This window comes from Camponotus vicinus, unplaced genomic scaffold (genome assembly GCF_025532165.1).
Source record: "Camponotus vicinus isolate PSW18456_S1 unplaced genomic scaffold, iyCamVici1.0 SCAF_14, whole genome shotgun sequence".
Taxonomy (NCBI): domain Eukaryota; kingdom Metazoa; phylum Arthropoda; class Insecta; order Hymenoptera; family Formicidae; genus Camponotus; species Camponotus vicinus.
In genome coordinates, this window is record NW_028141950.1 from 6,057,681 (window position 1) to 6,076,435 (window position 18,755).

The 18,755-nt window shown below is 36.3% G+C and overlaps 2 long non-coding RNA genes across 4 annotated transcripts in view; one reads left to right on the forward strand and one right to left on the reverse strand.

Annotated features, from left to right (window-relative positions):
• LOC145965460 (uncharacterized) overlaps positions 1–18,755 on the reverse strand; it is a 142,786-nt gene that overhangs the window by 79,764 nt on the left and 44,267 nt on the right. For both annotated transcript variants that reach the window (XR_014436718.1, XR_014436719.1), the window contains exon 4: positions 6,389–6,496. This is a non-coding gene — a long non-coding RNA (uncharacterized LOC145965460). The remainder of the gene's footprint in view (positions 1–6,388; positions 6,497–18,755) is intronic.
• Positions 220–4,064, forward strand: LOC145965659 (uncharacterized). Of its 2 annotated transcripts, none has more exons than XR_014436773.1 (2): positions 220–451; positions 3,839–4,064. It is a non-coding gene; the product is annotated as an uncharacterized LOC145965659 (long non-coding RNA). The 2 variants fall into 2 exon arrangements; XR_014436774.1 differs by having other exon boundaries at positions 220–411.

An 18,755-nucleotide genomic window follows, 5' to 3' on the forward strand; every position in this document is an offset into this window, starting at 1 on the left:
TGACGCAAAATTATACACCTCGAGCGCAGCTGATTATAATGTACATCAATTATCGATGAGGGGGGAACCGGTCTTCTCTCCTTCCGCGTGGAAAAGGTGACACGCGCGAGAATTAATATAAATATGAACGATCCATTCAATCAGAAACGCGACATTATCAGATGAGCCGACACAAAGGAACGTTTTCGGGCTGGAATGCCGCGTGAAATTTCGGCCGATATTTGCATTTCTCTCGTCATGCTGCTCATCACGGTGTAAATCCTTGGGTTCCGATACAATAGCCCGGACGGAGAGAGAGGGAGAGAGAAGGAGAAAGATCGTGGGCGGGAGCCGCGGGGAGCGGGAGAGGCGAGAGAGATAATTGTACGGGCGGCTAATGGAGTTTGGGAAAAATGAAGCGGCGCTCACCAGGTGGGTCCGCTTTAAATGCATCAAATCGCTGCTAAGTGAGGTAAGGTCCGGACGAGAGAGACGAGGTCCCTGCCTCCTTGTTCCATCTCCTCCTTCTACTCCCGTTAGATAGGGCGTGGGTCAAACGGTTAATTATTATATTGCCCATTAAGCGGACGATTTTTCATTTTCGACAGCGCCGCGCACCGAAATGTCTTGCCCGCTTTCGAAACCAAACCAACAAAGTCACTCCGCAACGCGATTTAGTATAAAATATTATCGAGATTGTCAATTGATCAATAATATTCGAAAAAAAGGATGTATAAGCTTCCTCTCAAGACAACTAATTTAATATAATAAATGTTTAAAAATTTGCAATCTTGAACAATATTATAGATATTTTTTTAATGTGTAGAAATAAAGATCATATTGTGTTAATCTATTACATCGTTAAATAAAATGTCATAGAAAATTATTATTTTTTTAATATAAAAAAATTATTATTTAAATATTATATAAAATATTATATAAAATATTATACATTATATAAAAATTATCATTTAATTATTATATAAAAATTATTATTTCTTTAATAATACAAAAATCTGATCGAAATAATTCAATAGAGTCAAGCAATATTTGTCGTAATAGATAAAAACAATATTATTTGTATAGTGTTGCTTCTCTTTCTATTTAAAATACAATTCCAAAATATAAGGTTCCTAGGGAAGACTGAAATTAATCAGCTCTTATTTTGAAATGTATATAAAGAATAGAGAAAATAAAATATCTTCTAATAAAAGACATCTAGCACAATTTTATTTACATATAAATAAAAATACTGGAAGATACTTATTTAATAAACTTTTATAAAAGAATCGACGAAAAAATCTCTTAATGATATAAGAATTTTCAAAAATATCTTGGACGACCAGAATTTAAATATCAAATCTCTTTCGTGATGAATGGCGTGATAAAAAAAATATTACATAAAGTTTTTTACAGTTTTCGAAAGAAATTTGAAAATATACTATATCAAAAAGACATTGATATTTTTTTATTAAATAATAAAAATGTCTGATTGTCTTTCCATATAAATAAATAAAATTGCTAAAAATCCTCTATAAGAAAATATTTTACTTTCTCTGGATACGTTTAAAAATGACAGCTGATTAATTTCACCTTTCCCTGTGCATTATTAATGCGTGTTGAAGCCGCAAAAATTTCTGACGGAATTTACGAATCCGCGACGGAACGATGGAAGAATTTTGAGGGATGATGTAAGACGAGAGTCGCGAGGAGTATCGCATCTCGTCCCGAGGATCTACAGAGCCAATCTGCGATCGGACGAATTATAATTTCCCGACCGGTTCGAGAGGCGACGTTAAAAAAGCGGAGGGGCTAGTTGACGGAAATTCCACGGGCGTCCGCTTTTATTTCGAACAAGCGGACACACGAGCCGCGTAAAACCACACACGCCTGGACATTTTTTTTTCTCTCCCTCTATCGCTCTCTCTTTTTATCTCTCTTCATCTTCCGTAGTCTTGTTCGAGTCTCTCTCTCTCTTCCTTTATTTCTCGGAAGATACCTCCTTAAAAACGTGATCCACGCTGCATACCGAATCCCGTTGGCTTGTCCCTCCCTAATCTTAACGGCTCGTGTCGAGCTGATTAGCCCTTGTTTACAATCGGCCGGCTTTCTGAGGACCGAAATTTCGTGGCCCCGCCGAAAATAATATCCTTCAGACGGTATCGGAGACATTCGGAAGTGTGTCGTTAGATCTGGGCCTTGATGTTAAACGCGTGAAATTATGGCAAGCCTCTCGTGAGTTATCGCGTGGCTATTTATTGTGAAAAAAATTGGAGAAACATCTCGTCGCGAAATGGCGTCTCATTCCTGCGACTTTAGCTTGTCAGATTGTAAATTCAGTCTTAAAGTTCTCATAGAAAAAAAAATGAAAAATCGTATCGAGAAGTGACAAATATATTTAATATTGCATTCTAATAATTTAATATAGTTTTGATTCTTTAATGGAACTCGAAAAGAAGAGAAATCGAATTATTATTAGAAAGAAAGAAAAGAGAATAATACAACAGGTAGAAAATAAATGGCGAAACAATCGATTTTCATCCATCGTAAACACTCCGGGACATGACAAAGGGATAAACTTTATATACCTATGAAGTTATAAAGAGCTGGGAAAGTTTTTATATGGTGTATAAATCCAGTTAGATTCGTTAAATCGAGATTTATGCGGTTCCCGTGTCATTTACTTAATGTCGGAATAATCTGTAAATTTTATTATATGAATATCCTTGTCATATCTCGCGTTTGAAGGACGATAAGTTATGAATTTGCAGAACGTACTTCTTCGATGCTCTGTTTCTCTCTCTCGCAAATCTATCGCTCTTATAGTTTTGATACAGCATTTATAACCGAGCAAAAGGACGATAAATTGTGTGCGATTAAATTTACTTCCGGTAAGAATTTTATTTTCCTAGGGAAAATTCTTGGAGAGGAAAAAATAAAGAATACAGGATGTATACTCGAATCTTGGAAATAAATTCTCTGAGAATTTCATGATTTTTCAGATATTTTTGCTCAAAATTCCAGGTAAAATTAAAGTATTTTTGTATAAAAAGATAATTTGAAAATAAATTTATTTATTGCGCGTGAACTTTATGCTTTAACATAAATAAAACATATTTTAATATATTTTAAATCTAAAGAATTTCATATTTTTTATTAAATGTATTTTTTTAAATAAATATTTATATTGAACATATTGAATAATATATAATATATATGTTAGTGCTGATTAGGTTTCAATAGCAGCACCAAATAACAGATTGCTGATCACTTATAATATTTAAAAAATTATCAAAGAAGCAATTTTTAAAAATCCTGAGTCTCAATAAAATTCTATAAAAATCCCTTGATTTTTCAGGATAAAACAAAATGAGAATTCCCTGAGAATTTCAGGTTTTCCAAGGAGTATACATCCTAGAAATAAGACTAAATTTAAAAATTATCAAAGAAGCAATTTTCACAAAATTCTTTGAGTCCCAATAAAATTCTATGAAAATCCCTTGATTTTCAGGATAAAACAAAATAAGAATTCCCTGAGAATTTCAGGTTTTCCAAGAAGTATACATCCTAGAAATAAGACTAAATTTAAAAATTATCAAAGAAGCAATTTTCACAAAATTCTTTGAGTCCCAATAAAATTCTATGAAAATCCCTTGATTTTCAGGATAAAACAAAATAAGAATTCCCTGAGAATTTCAGGTTTTCCAAGAAGTATACATCCTAGAAATAACACTAAATTTTTCGCAGTTCACGACTGCATACCAAACATAATTTAAAAACATAGTGTAATTCATGAAAAATGACAATTCTATACAAGTTGTTAAATTCCAGACTAATAATTCTAAATTTTTTCTTGTAGAATCGCGAAGAATTGAAAGATTCAGATCACTGGAATCTGCACGAGGAAGATTCCGCGTCTCGCGATGGAATTTGCAAAAGACACCCATCGAGGGATTACGCAAATACGAGTCGTCAGAAGGATCTAGGATAATTTGCGCCCTCGATCGACGAGATAGATACCAGATCTGAAGTCTGATTAATGCGAAAGTATGTAAATGCCACGGGGGAGGAACGAAGGGACGGGGGGAGGGACTCGTTCAATTATACCGTGTGTTTTACTCCCGATGTGCGCAGCGCGCGGGCCGTGCTTCTTTTTTCAAACAACTTTCCATGCAACTCCGCCGAGAGAGAACCTATTAAAGTGCAGGCACGCGATTTAGCGAGCAGACAAGAACCAGTTCCGCGCGTATATAAGTGAGTGTCGGGAAAACTCATTTGGAATCTTGCCCGAAAATACGCCGCCTCGAACGAGAGAATGTCTCTCTCTCTCTCTTTCTCTTTAACTTAACCCTTCCCGAAAACGAGTACACTCCAAAGTTCCGCTTCGCTTTTGTTGTAAAAAGCAATTCGATTTCGCGGAGAAATGGAGAATCAGTCGGAGGCGATTATTCGCGAATTCATTACAATATTCTACAGGGTGCGACATTTGTTTCGGAGCCACGCAAACTTGAAGAAAGAAATTATTTTGTCTCGAGAAACTTTGGATTGTAGCGAATCTTTTTTTCTCTCTGTATCCTCTTTAAAAAACGCGCCAATTTAATTAATTTATGAATTGAATAAATATCATGGCTCGGGCTTCAAGTCCGCAAACTTCCCGCTTTATTCCCACTCGCTGTATAAATATTCTTGACACATGAAAGTCCGTTGACGTAATATCGCCTGCGTAGCACTATGGTAGTATATTACATCATCGGTCTTTACTGTGTTAATGAGCATTAAATAAACTGTACTTCCATTTTCGAATCACGTGGTAGCCAATCGCGTCTATTGGCTCGCGCGTACGTGTCGCAGGCACGTCTTCGCCGACAATGCTCTTCAAATTCGCACGTATTTTAATGCACTTTATCATTAGCCGCTGAATAAGAAGAAAGAGGGGGTGGGAGGCGAAAGAGTAGCGCGAAGAACCGCGCGCCGAGGGAGGGGGGAGGAGGAAGGGGGGAGGGAAGGAGAGGATTAGAGAGAAATAAACATACCTGGGAGAAGGCTCTGTCGCGAGCGCACAAACGGCGGTTTATTATTTCGTCTGTGGCGAAGAGAGCCTTGTTAAAACGGCGCGGGATCCAATGGGAGACGCGCTGCCATGGACGCCCCGGCCAATGGCCGACCAATGGGCGCGCGCCGCGCCGCGTACACGCTACATCGCGTGTCGGTCGCCTCCTTCTCCGCTCGTCGCGTGTGTATCTGGCTCGAAACCCTTTTACGCAACCTTTCCTTCGTGTTCCCGATGCCTAGGTATCGCGCCCGACGTTGTGTGGGTGAGCGTGCGCGCGCGCGCGCGCGCTCGCAGGTATCGGGTTGGGTTAGGTTGTTAGGTTAGGTTAGGTTGCGTATCCGCCTTCGTTCGCTCGGTCGACGACGCTCTCGCTTTGCGAACGCGCTTTTGTTTTATTCGCGACGTTTTCGAATCCTCTTCTCGTCCGTCCGCGATCCTTCCCTCCCGAGGCTGCCCCGAGAGAGAGAGAGAGAGGGAGAGCGCGCCCTCTACGTCGCGCACAGCTGATTCGAACGCGCCTCTGACGTTCGCACACCTCGGCGCGCGCTTATCGTGCACCGGATTGCAAAGAAACACGAAGGAGAGCCTAACGAGCACGCACCCGTGACAGTCCATTATCGATTCTGTACCCCCTGCCCTTCCCCCCTCCCCCTCTTTTTTCCCTCGCTCATTTTCTGTCCTACGCAAGGATGTAATTCTGCGTATCGAAGATACATGCATCCGCGGAACTCATTTCGCACAACTCGACCTCCGCCTATTCTCGTGAGAGCTCTCTCATATAAATTCTCCGTCGTAATCAAAGTCCCACACGGCTGTTTCAAATTTAATTTGCAATGTAGCGTGTATAATAAACGAACTAGATGAGAAAGAAAGAGAATAATGTTACAAACGAGCATGTTATTTACGTTTAACGTAAATATGCAAATTACATCGTATAATAAAAAATCCAGCAATGTAAAGCGCGATAGAGGAAACCAGATAGAATAAACTTACTTTTCAATTCCATGAAAAAGGAAGAAATTAATCGCGAAGAGAGAAGTCACTAGTTTTATCACAAGTATATCTATGATGATTTAATTAATATTCAACAGAATTAATTTCGCTATTTTGTACACGGGCGAATAAATTGGGATCGTTGACGTTTCTCTCTTCGGGAGGAACATCTGTCTCTCAAAATTTATTAATTTACGCGAATGTATTAATTTACATGGACAAATGTGCTCCTCGTCTCCATTTTTACCGTCGCATAATTCAGTCAACCGGACTTTTTTATTGTCGACTTAATGACTCGTTAACGAGCTCGATTATCGCGCGATACAATCGAATGTCAAGTTACATTCGTAATAAAATATTTACCTTACTATCCGCCGATTCGCATGTGCTCGTGTGTCCACGTTTTTCGTCCAATTGGATGAACCCCGATGCCCATCGCGAGCGATCTTAATTATTGCCGCAATTTTATATCTGAAAGAAATATAATATTGAGGAAAATAATATTTAAAGAAATTAAATCTAAAAAAAATTTAATTTAATTTAATTTAATTTAAAGAAAATAATATTGATAACAAAGGGGTGCGAATATTCTTAACCTAAATGATTCGATTCATATTCTACCTAACCTAACCTACAAAATATTGTATAAAAATAAAATTAATACAAAAACTATTAAAAATTAATGTCAAATATTAAATTAAAAATATTAGAAATCAATACTAGATAATAAATTGAAAATATTAAGAATTAAAATTAAGATGAAGTTAATAAAAACTACCTAATCTAACCTATAAAATATTGTATAAAAATAAAATAAATACAAAAAATATTAAAAATATTAAAAATTAATATCAAATATTAAAATAAAAATACTAGAAATCAATACTAAATAATAAATTTAAAATATTAAGAATTAAAATAGGATTAAATTAATATCAAATATCAAATATTGATTAATGTAACACACCGCTTAATCTTCTCCTGCGTAAAAATAAAAACATAAATAAATCTACCTCGCTGCTTTCAGAATTAACAAACGAACGACAAAATCCGCAACACCTTCGTGTTCGTGATAACGTGCGTTTTCGGGGGAATCGAATACTCTTTCGTTGACGAACCGTGCATATTTAAAATGTTAATCGCGCGCATGCGCCCCTCCCGAATAGACGGTCGCTTCGTGAACGGCTTCCGAGATCGAGGGAAACGATTCCCTGAAGCGGCGTGTGACACCTCGTGTGATGTACGGGCGCACATTCGAGTACTTGTTAATTCAGGGACGGCAGTTTCCGTAGGATGCCAAGTTAATGGCTGTACATTTTGAGTAACGTCTTCACGCCTCGACGGGATGGAAGCGCGCATGAAAATGACGTCGCCCGCCCGTCGCGAGTTTCTATCCCGTCCTTCAAACATACTCGGTGCCGTGTTTATCGTAACGTGATTTTACTACGTTATTTATTATATATATATTATATAAAGTATATATAAAGTTTGCAGAGACACGCGATTCGAAATTTTCCCCCTACTTTCGATCTCCATCTTTGATCTGTTTTAATTCGTGAGTTATCAAATCACTCTCTCCTTAGAAATTACTAACAATAAGCCTTGTTTAAAATGAAGTTTTGTTGTAAATTTTTTTTTCAAATCTCTGGACGAAAAACTTTAACTGTTCATTTGTTAATTTGAGATACAAAATTTAATTTAATTCTTAAACAATAAAAAAGTTTAATTCTTATATAAAATAAATTATATAAATAATTATATAAAAATTCTTATATAAATTAAAAGTTTAATTCTTATATAAATTAATTATTGAAATAGTTTAGCATCCATAAACATGAGAAAATTAAGATGAAAAATAAAACCAAAATATTTTATCTCGAGAATTGCAAAATAAGAATATTATTTTAATATTAATGCGAGAGACACACTTCAATTTGGAAACGATATACATATTCTTGTGCGATAGAATTTTACTACATGTTGTTAAAGAGTAATTTTGAGGAATTATAGTTTATAGAATTGTAGAAATATAGAGTTTTTAATTTTTATATTTTATAGAATTTTTCGAAATTATAATTTTTTAAAAGATTTCAAGAATTACGTTACATAATTGTTAAAGTAAAATCCCATCGCATGAAAATACACGCATTATTTCGAATTTGTGATATTAAAATTTATGAATCAAAACGTCATTTTAATATTAATTTTTATATTTTATAGAATTTTTCGAAATTATAATTTTAAAGAGATTTCAAGATTTACGTAATTGTTGAAATAAAATCTTATCGCACGAAAATACATATATCATTTTGAATTTGTGATATTAAATCGAAACATCGCATTAATGCTAAAATGACGTTTTGTAATTCCTCAAATTATATTTGTTAAAAAAAGGAGATTCTGAATTTTTCATACAAATGATCTTCTTACGTAGATTATAAGCACGATAGAAAAAGCTCCTTCCGGGAGTTTTTGAACCAGCCGGTTTTGAGAGATCTAGATTAATCTAATTTATTATTCTGTATATTATTTCAAGAACATCGGTGCGCGTCAACGAGTTAGATCGTATCTTAACAAAAGTTCTTGGACCAACCAAGTGATACCAGAATATATGAAAAGGAATAAACTATCCCTTATATTGAAAATATAGAGGCGAATATGTATCTTGAACGCATCGATAAATTGCAATCGATAATCGAAAGGAAATCGAGAATGTGCGATACGCGATTCTAGTCCTTAAAGTGAATTATCTTGTCTCGCTTAATCGCTGCTGTCGGTTTATCGATTCCTTTTGCGAAACCGATAACATCGGCGACGAAAATTCCGCATGTTTAAGGATTGCATCGCGACACGTTCCGACACAGAAGCACGTGTTTCCAAGAATGTAATTAGCATAATTTCGAGGAAATCATCTTCGGCGTCCTATGCATGGGACTCGAAGAAGATTGACGATTTATGGGAAAATTCACAGGCGTCACATTCCCCAGAACATCAAGACGCCACAAGCCATAAAGCACCGTTTTTCCATAATTCATAATCGAAACAAATCACGTGAAAAACGTCGTTGTAAGATAACGAAGGAAGGAACACGATTATATTTTGTACAAGGATTCTCGAGGCTTTTTGGAAACGCGCACATGCCATCAGTATGCATCGAGCTGCATATGCATTATGTCATCGAGCGGCGACAATTTTTCACGGGGTCGCCTGATAATTCTCGAATCTATCTACGATAAAATTGGCTGGCGGCTCCGACTAGGATCGTGGGTGGCATCTTTTATTTTGTCCTCTCCCTTTGTTGGGGATAAAACACTGAGAGATTTTATTTTATTTTTGACAGGCAAAGCACGTGGTCATCATATTTATCTTTGATGGGAGATTCGCGGATTCTCACGTTTATGAATCACATGCAATTTAATCGTAGAAAGACTTATGGATGTTAGAATTTTTTCTTGTTAAATTTAAAAAGAGAAAAAAATTGTAAACGCTATAAATATAAAAACAGAACTTACGACAAATATTTAAAATAGAACATAATTAAACATTTTACGTTGTATTAATAAAATAAAATAAAATAAGGCAGCATATTTTCCCATGCCTTCAAGATTGCATTTGGAAAAGTGTATTTCAAGTTTTCAAGTGTATAATTCGAGCACGTATCAAGTTTTTCATCGTGAAAGGAAGGAATAAACGAGACTAAACGCCTCGTAAATATTCTCGAAAGCTTATCCAGTGCGGTTGGCTTTCCGTGAATGCTCGTTCGATGTCGTTCACGTAGCATGATTCTCGAATTTTTGTCAGGAACGTAAAAAGAGTAACACGTATACGCACACAAAGGTGACACGCGTCGCGTGACGCCCTCGCTGTGAGAACGTGTGACTGCGAGACATAAGCCGACGAATTAATGGGGCTATTTTTTTATTCAGCGGCACGGTACTGACCGCCCCCTCTCGTCCCCCTCGTTATACACCGCCGCATGTCCTTTATTTTATTTTATAGGATTCGCGTTACACATGTATACGCACGCATACACACACATACGCGCGCGCGCGCGCGCGACGCAGCGCATGAAACTCACCCTCTCTGCCTCCCTCGCTTCATAAAACGATCCGGTGTTTCGATACGAACTAATGTCGATCATACTAACCGAGGACACTCGCATACCTTATGTTTATTGGGAACTGTTATCAAGTTTATCAGACGATCAACATCGATCTAGACAAATTATACTTGACGACAAAGTTCGGGACAGAATTTTGTTTATTATTTTATCTTTGTAGAAAATAGAAAATCTTTAAAGAAGTAAAATATGCGAATAAATGTATGTAAAATATATATATCAGGGTATATAATTTTATAATTGGATTTTAATCACGAATTCTAAAAATAATCCAAAGTAGTTTTTCAGATTTGTATGTTCCTTCTTATTTCTTTTGATTATTATTATTTTATTCGTTATGAGAATCCGAAGTGATCGATTTTATTATAAGAAGCGAAGCATTTTTATATTGGTTTATTTTCATTAAATCAAAACACACTCTCGAGGAGATTTCTTTACAGATCGAAATTGTTCCCCTACTTTCAACTTTAATTTTTAATTTGACATTTTTTAATACTTCAAACAATCACATCATTTTTTTGAAACTATTTAATTTATAATTTCAGTAAAAAAATACTCTTCTAAATAAATTCGTTTACCATTTTTTTGATATATAATACAAAATAGACAAACTTAACTTCTATACAATTTAAACTCATCGAAATTCTCTAGAATTTATAAACGTGAGGAAAATACGAAATTTCGATACGAACTAATGTCGATCATACTAACCGAGGACACTCGCATACCTTATGTTTATTGGGAACTGTTATCAAGTTCATCAGACAATCAACATCGATCTAGACAAATTATACTTGACGACAAAGTTCGGGACAGAATTTTGTTTATTATTTTATCTTTGTAGAAAACAGAAAATCTTTAAAGAAGTAAAATATGCAAATAATTATATGTAAAATAAACCCTGAAAATAAATATACCCTGATATATATAATTTTATAATTAGATTTTAATCGTGAATTCTAAAAATAATTCAAAGTATAATAGTTTTTCAGCTTCGTATTTCTTCTTATTTTGATTACTATTATTTTATTCGTTATGGGGATCCGAAGTGGCCGATTTTATTATAAGAAGCGAAGCATTTTTATATTGGTTTATTTTCATTAAATCAAAACACACTCTCGAGGAGATTTCTTTTCGGATTTGAATCGAAATTTTTCCCCTACTTTCAACTTTAATTTTTAATTTGACATTTTTAATACTTCAAACAATCACATCATTTTTTTGGAACTATTTAATTTATAATTTCAGTAAAAAAGTTCCTCTAAATAAATTCGTTCACCATTTGATATACAAAATAGACAAACTTAATTTCTATACAATTTGAACTCGTCGAAATTCTCTAGAATTTATAAACGTGAGGAAAATATGAAATTTTGATACGAATGTCGATCATACTAATCAAGGACACTAGCATACTTCACGTTTATTAGGAACTGTTATCAAGTTTATCAACATCGATCTAGACAAATTATACTTGGTGAAGTTTGAGACAGAATTTTGTTTATTATTTTAAGGGTCTTGGGTGAAAAACAAAAAATCTTTAAAGAAATAAAATAAATATATGTAAAATATACATATCAGGGTATATAATTTTATAATTAGATTTTAATCGCGAATTCTAAAAATAATCCAAAGTAGTTTTCCACCTTTGTATATTTCTTCTTATTTTAATTATTATTATTTTATTCGTTATAGGAATCAGAAGTGGTCAATTTTATTATAAGAAGCGAAGCATTTTTATATTGGTTTATTTTCATTAAATCAAAACACACTCTCGAGGAGATTTCTTTTCGGATTCGAATCGAAATTTTTCCCCTACTTTCAACTTCAATTTTTAATTTGACATTTTTTAATACTTCAAACAATCACATCATTTTTTTGAAACTATTTAATTTATAATTTCAGTAAAAAAGCTCCTCTAAATAAATTCATTTACCATTTTTTTGATATACAAAATAGACAAACTTAATTTCTATACAATTTAAACTCGTCGAAATTCTCTAGAATTTATAAACGCGAGGAAAATACGATTGAAAATTAGAAGCAAAATTTCAGCTCGATATAGCTAGAGCTTTTTATTTCCCATTATGCACGCGACTCTATTATTACGAACGTGCAGTATCGTGATGTACGTGGATAATCACAGATTTCGATCCGACGAGTCGTGAACAAATGGCCGCCGCGAAGGCGCGCTATCTCTCTAATGAAAATCAAGGAAAAACTCACCTCGTGTTGGACGGACTTTGTGCGTCATCGGCATCGACCGTGATCTATCACGAATTGAAATTCATGCACGGACAACTTTCTTTTCGATCCGTCGACCGAGGAAACGACACGACAATTATTTGGTAATTAGGGCTTCGTAGAATTCAAATTCATTTTTTTTGTACGCACGTGTCGATTTTTACCTATCATCTGTACAGCAGTTGACAAGTTCGTTTATTTAAAAACAGGAATACTCGAAATTAAACGAAATTATGCCATTTAAACCTCTCGTCAAGAGGGACACATGCGAGGGAAATCATGAAATTTTAATAGCCTCCAGTGATATAGATAAGAAATGACATGATACATTATACGGAAGTATATAAATAATTCTTAAAAGTCTCTAAAAATAAAAATAAATGTTAATCACACGGGAAGTGTATAAATTACACGAAATAATCTAAAAGTAAGTAGTATAAATATTTCTCAAATCAAATCTAAAATGAATATTAGTCGCATTGAAAAAATATTCCGAATCGAAATTTTGTTCTTATTTTCAACTTTTATTTTTTCATGTTTATGGATTCTAGAGAATTACAATAAATTTAATTTATATAAAAATTAAAATTATAAGATTTTAATTTATATAAGAATTAAATTTAATATAAGAGTACTTCAATTTTGTATCTCAAATAGGCATTTGATAATTTTTCACAAAGAGATTTAAAAAATCCTTTCTTGAAAAAATGATAAATTAAAGAGAGATAATTTCCAAAAAAATTTGAGACTCTCCTTAAAGTATCGAGCTAGACGTTCAATTGAAAAAAAAATTAATAACTTAACAAATTAACCAATTAACTCTCGATGATAGTCGATGGCGACCACCGGCCGAGTCCTGAAATGTTTGTTACGAAAATTCGTTGCCATAATTGCCCAAGCCTTATTGAAATGTACAGCGAGCCGTGGATGACACTCTCCCAGAACCTCCTCGGGTCTCGCACGCATTATTTCACAGAGAAAATAATATGTAATTCCGGTCACACTGCGAGAACGAGAGATCCTTATCACATCGTGATCCCCCTCTTTGTGATGGCTCTGACGCCTCGGCGCTTCCACTCGTCACGCATATCTTTCGTCCCGAAGCGTGTCCGCGATTGCAGCAGCCGTGGAACGGGATTTGAGGAGGAAAAAAAATTAACGGAGAGGAATAAAGAAAAAAAAAAGAAGACGCGAGATTTTCGAGATAAGCAACGTTCCGTTACTTCGCAACAAAGTGCGCACGACATTTTCCTTTTCGAACTCTCGCGGTCAATGAGATTTGCGAGATTTATCCTAGCGCTCAGAATTGAAAAAATGGGAATAAAAAGTCAGCTTCCGGTCTACATATCTCGCATGACGGTTTCCGGAAGAAATCGCTGCGCAAAATCTCGCTGCGAAGTGACGCCGGAGGCGTCAATTATCTCTCTTTTATATTTATATTATATTTATATTATATTATATTTATATTATATTTATATTATATTATATTTATATATTTATATTATATTATATTATATTATTATATTATATTATTATATTTATATTATATTTATAAATTAAATAATAACTACAACTATGGCCGAACGAGCGTAAATTATTTGAAACCTCAACACCTCTCGTACATAACAGGATATTGCGTTCAATATCGCGTTCATCGGAAATCTCTCCTCTGAAACCTAAGGCGTTAGAGAAATACAGGTCGAGAAACATAATGCAAGTCTTCGAAGGTGCTTCTTTCAGTGAAGAATCTCTCATTGAACGATATCAAAGCCAACTACGCGTTTCAAATTTAATAAATATTCTCTCTCTCTCTGTCTCTCTTTTAATTTTAAATTCTTTTAATATACACAATTTATCTAATAATATTTTTTTATTTATTTATTTTTTATTTATTATTATATATTTTATTTATTTTTTTATTTTATTTATTTTTTATTTATCTAATAATATTTTTTTATTAACATAGATGATATGTTTTCGAGATATTTTCGCTGCATTAGCTTAGTTAGGTTTGAGTATGATTGCATGGTCGCCTCGGGCCGGAGTTTCACATCGGTAAAATTACGAACCAACACAATAGAAGATCGAGTATCGAGGACGTTGTCAACCCCGATCGACGCTTCTTCCTCGTGAACAGATTCCTCATCGAGACAAATGGGTCAACGTACGACAGCTGACTCAAAGCGGATGAATCATCGCGCGCATCGGTTGTAACCATTCGTCCTCTTGTGTACCAGACTCTCGCTTCGAGAGAAAAAAAATCAAGTCGAGAAGCGAAGAAGGGCAAAAGTAACGCGGACGAAATTTACGAAGCATGGGACCGTCGCGATCCAAGGTGACCAAGAGTAATCATCTCAGGTGCGTTTCGAAGAAGAAGAGCTTCCATCTTGTTTTAATTTCCATGTCGCATGGTTTTATTATATCGACCGAATAATATTTTTGGAAAAAGTGTAATAACGATAATCCTCATCCTTCTTCTTCTTCCGCTTCCATTTCTGATATTTACGAGGCTGTTTTATTTAATTACATTTTTGAACGACCTCGAAAAAAAAAATTCGAGCGGCTCGTTCCTTTCTTGCGGTCTTGAAATCTTCCATCTTGTTCTAATTTTCATGTCGCGTGATTTTATTATGCTATATCGACCGAATAATATTTTTGGAAAAAGTGTAATAAGGATAATCCTCATCCTTCTTCTTCTTCCGCTTCCATTTCTGATATTTACGAGGCTGTTTTATTTAATTACATTTTTGAACGACCTCGAAAAAAAAAATTCGAGCGGCTCGTTCCTTTCTTGCGGTCTTGAAATCTTCCATCTTGTTCTAATTTTCATGTCGCGTGATTTTATTATGCTATATCGACCGAATAATATTTTTGGAAAAAGTGTAATAACGATAATTTTCATCCTTCTTCTTCTTCCGCTTCCATTTCTTATATTTACGAGGCTGTTTTATTTAATTACATTTTTGAACGACCTCGAAAAAAAATTCTAGCGGCTCGTTCCTTTCTTGCGATCTTGAAATCTTCCATCTTGTTCTGATTTTCATGTCGCTTAATTTTATTATGATACATATATCGGCGGAATATTTTTGGAAAAATATAATAACGATAATCTTCATCCTTCTTCTTCTTCCACTTCCATTTCTTATATTTACGAGGCTATTTTATTTAATTACATTTTTGAACGATCTCGAAAAAAAAATTTGAGTGGCTCGTTCCTTTCTTGCGATCTTGAAATCTTCCAACTTGTTCTGATTTTCATGTCGCTTGATTTTATTATGATATATCGACGGAATAATATTTTTGGAAAAAGTATAATATATATAACGATAATCTTCATCCTTCTTCTTCTTTCGCTTCCATTTCTTATATTTACGAGGCTATTTTATTTAATTATATTTGTGAACGACCTCGAAAAAAAAATTCGAGCGGCTCGTTCCTTTCTTGCGATCTTGAAATCTTCCATCTTATTCTAATTTTCATGTCGCGTAATTTTATTATGATATATCGGCGGAATAATATTTTTGGAATAAGTATAATAACGATAATCTTCATCCTTCTTCTTCTTCCACTTCCATTTCTTATATTTACGAGGCTATTTTATTTAATTACATTTTTGAACGACCTCGAAAAAAAAATTCGAGCGACTCGTTCCTTTCTTGCGATCTTGAAATCTTCCATCTTGTTCTAATTTTTATGTCGCGTGATTTTATTATGATATATCGACCGAATAATATTTTTCCAAAAATATAATAATGATAATCTTTATCCCTCTTCTTCTTCCACTTCCATTTCTTATATTTACGAGGCTATTTTATTTAATTACATTTTTGAACGATCTCGAAAAAAAAATTTGAGCGGCTCGTTCCTTTCTTGCGTTCTTGAAATCGTCCCGCATTGCTGTGCGTCCGCGTTGTTATGCGTCTAAAGATCGCACTTGCCCTCGCGAAGCGAGGTCGGAGCATAAAGCATCCTCCGTCGTGGTTAACGGTTCGCCTGGTGCTCCTCGTCGCGTCTCGCACGGTAAATATCGCGCGAGTTACGTCATCGGAATTTTCGTTGCACGCGTAACATCTACATTAATGAGATGCGAACTAAATATGTAAATTGAATTGCTCGATTCTCTCTGAAACATTATCGACTATCAAGCTGGCGAGAATAAAATCAGCACACTCGTAAATTTTCAGGTTGACCGCCTCGAATTCGCTCGAATCACTCCCAGAATCATCGATTTAAATTCGAGAATTATTTTGATTGATTAAATTAACGCTCGGGCACAAACACATGTCACGAATATTAACGTATCGCATAAATTGCCGGAGATGGAGCTCTTTATTCTTAAAAATCTAGCCATTAAGAAGCGTAAGGAAACATTATATCTTATTCACGCTCACTCGAGCAGAGCGACTTTTTCTCGTCCATCGTAAGAGATACTTGCCCGAGAATCATGTCGGCGATTTATTTGAGCGGACAAACTTAACCTCGGGAACAGACAGGCCTAAGATAGGAATCCAAGAATGCTCAACAGTTCAGACATCTCGCCGCCTCGAATCTAGACGCGCGTTGGAAACGGCTCTTAAGTAACGGTAGCCCATGGGGTTGGCGAAATAAATTACCTTATCGACGACCTCGCTATCAATTGCCCTTTGTGTATTTAAATCAGTTTTCTTCCTTCGTTAATACAGTAGAATTTAGGAAATAAAGTTAAGGGGTGTCAAAAATAAATCTTGTATTATTTTTCTGAAGATCTGAATCCCTTCATCTCCTAGATTTTTAAAAAAATAATTTTGAATATCGTAAATTTCACACGGTTTCTCTTGGATATTATTTCTCTAGGGGTTGCGTTTTCAAATATGACGACGATCGATAGAGATAAGGGGAAGCAACCTACGCCCTGGTAAACGCTGCCGGTCTCTCTCTCTCTCTCTCTCTCGAGTCTTCCCGACGGCGAAACAATGTAATATACGTCGTGTGTAAGTACGCGGGAGATCGCGCGGAACAATGCGCGATCCTTGTAGCTACGGTTTACGCGAAGGAAGAAGGAAGACGGCGAGGTCCGGACGGCGAGGACGGACGAGGGGGAGGAGGGAGACTTACGAGAGAGTCACGCACGTACGCTTGGGCCTTATCGTCGCGTTCACATCCGCCAGCTCGAGAAAGCAGAGAGGGCGGACACGGAGAAGAGGAGAAAAAAAAATGCCAGATTCCCAGGATCCGCGGACTCCCCTCCTCCCCCGCGGGCTCCGGGGGCGGCGGTGGATACCCCGGCGCGTACGTCAGTAAAATGCGGAAGAGATTTCGTGCGGGTTAAGTGCACAGCCAAGTGCACGAGACACGAGTCTCTCTCGCAGGAGAGAGACCAATTTGTGCACCGCCGGGGCTGCTTGATTAATGCTCGACGCAACGCATAAGTTACGACAGAGAAGAAGAGAGAGAGAGAGAAAATGTCAGGAGCACCTCGACGATCTTGCGATGTCGAGAAAAGTTCCCAATTCCCTCGAGACATTGTATGTACCAAGCACATTGTGAGTCTTGCTTCTCCAAATCGCTGGTGATACCAGTCGACGCAGTCGCTGATTCGAAATCAACTCGTCCCAGGGAGCATTTTTGTCAAGCGAAGGTGAAAGTATATCTCTAGAGTAGAGTATCGAGGTGAGTCAAAAAGGAGCGCGACGAGAATCGAGGCACGCATCACGCTTCTTATCTTGAAGCGTCAAGATGATACATTGTAATCGAAATACTGGAACGTCCAGTTACTATGACTGATGCCTGAATAACGCATCGCGACTACTTTAATCCATTAGGCTCGTACGATGCTTGACGGTAACAAGTAAAGCGACTCGACATTATGGCAAATTATGTCGCGCAAATATATGTAAGATTCGCATTTCGCGATACCAGGAAATGGCGAGCAAGTCGCTCTTTCTACGCGCTTCCAGGATACATCCAGTGGCGTTGACATCAGGAAACATTGTACAATTATCTACAGTCCTAGAGAAAGTTGGTGAATTTATTTGGCATTATTGCTGAAGACGACGAGGAAACATCATCGACGCTAAACTCTCGAAACGGCTTCGACTAGCTAATTAAATAATCCCCCTGGACGCGGCTCGTAGACGGTAGGAACAGGTCGATACATCTCATTGTAACAGGATAAACAGGAGTTGGAACACGGTGCATGGTGGCTCGGGAAGCGACGACGAAGGACCGAAGGTGGAGGAGGAGGAGGGGAAACCGAACGGTGGGCAAGGGTGCCTTCGGGAAGAGAGACCAAGAGAGAGAGTGGATCAGGGGGACTTAGCTTCGGTTCGTGGGCCCACCGGCCGTTGGAATCCGAGATCGCGTCTGATCGCAATTAAGGCTCCGCTC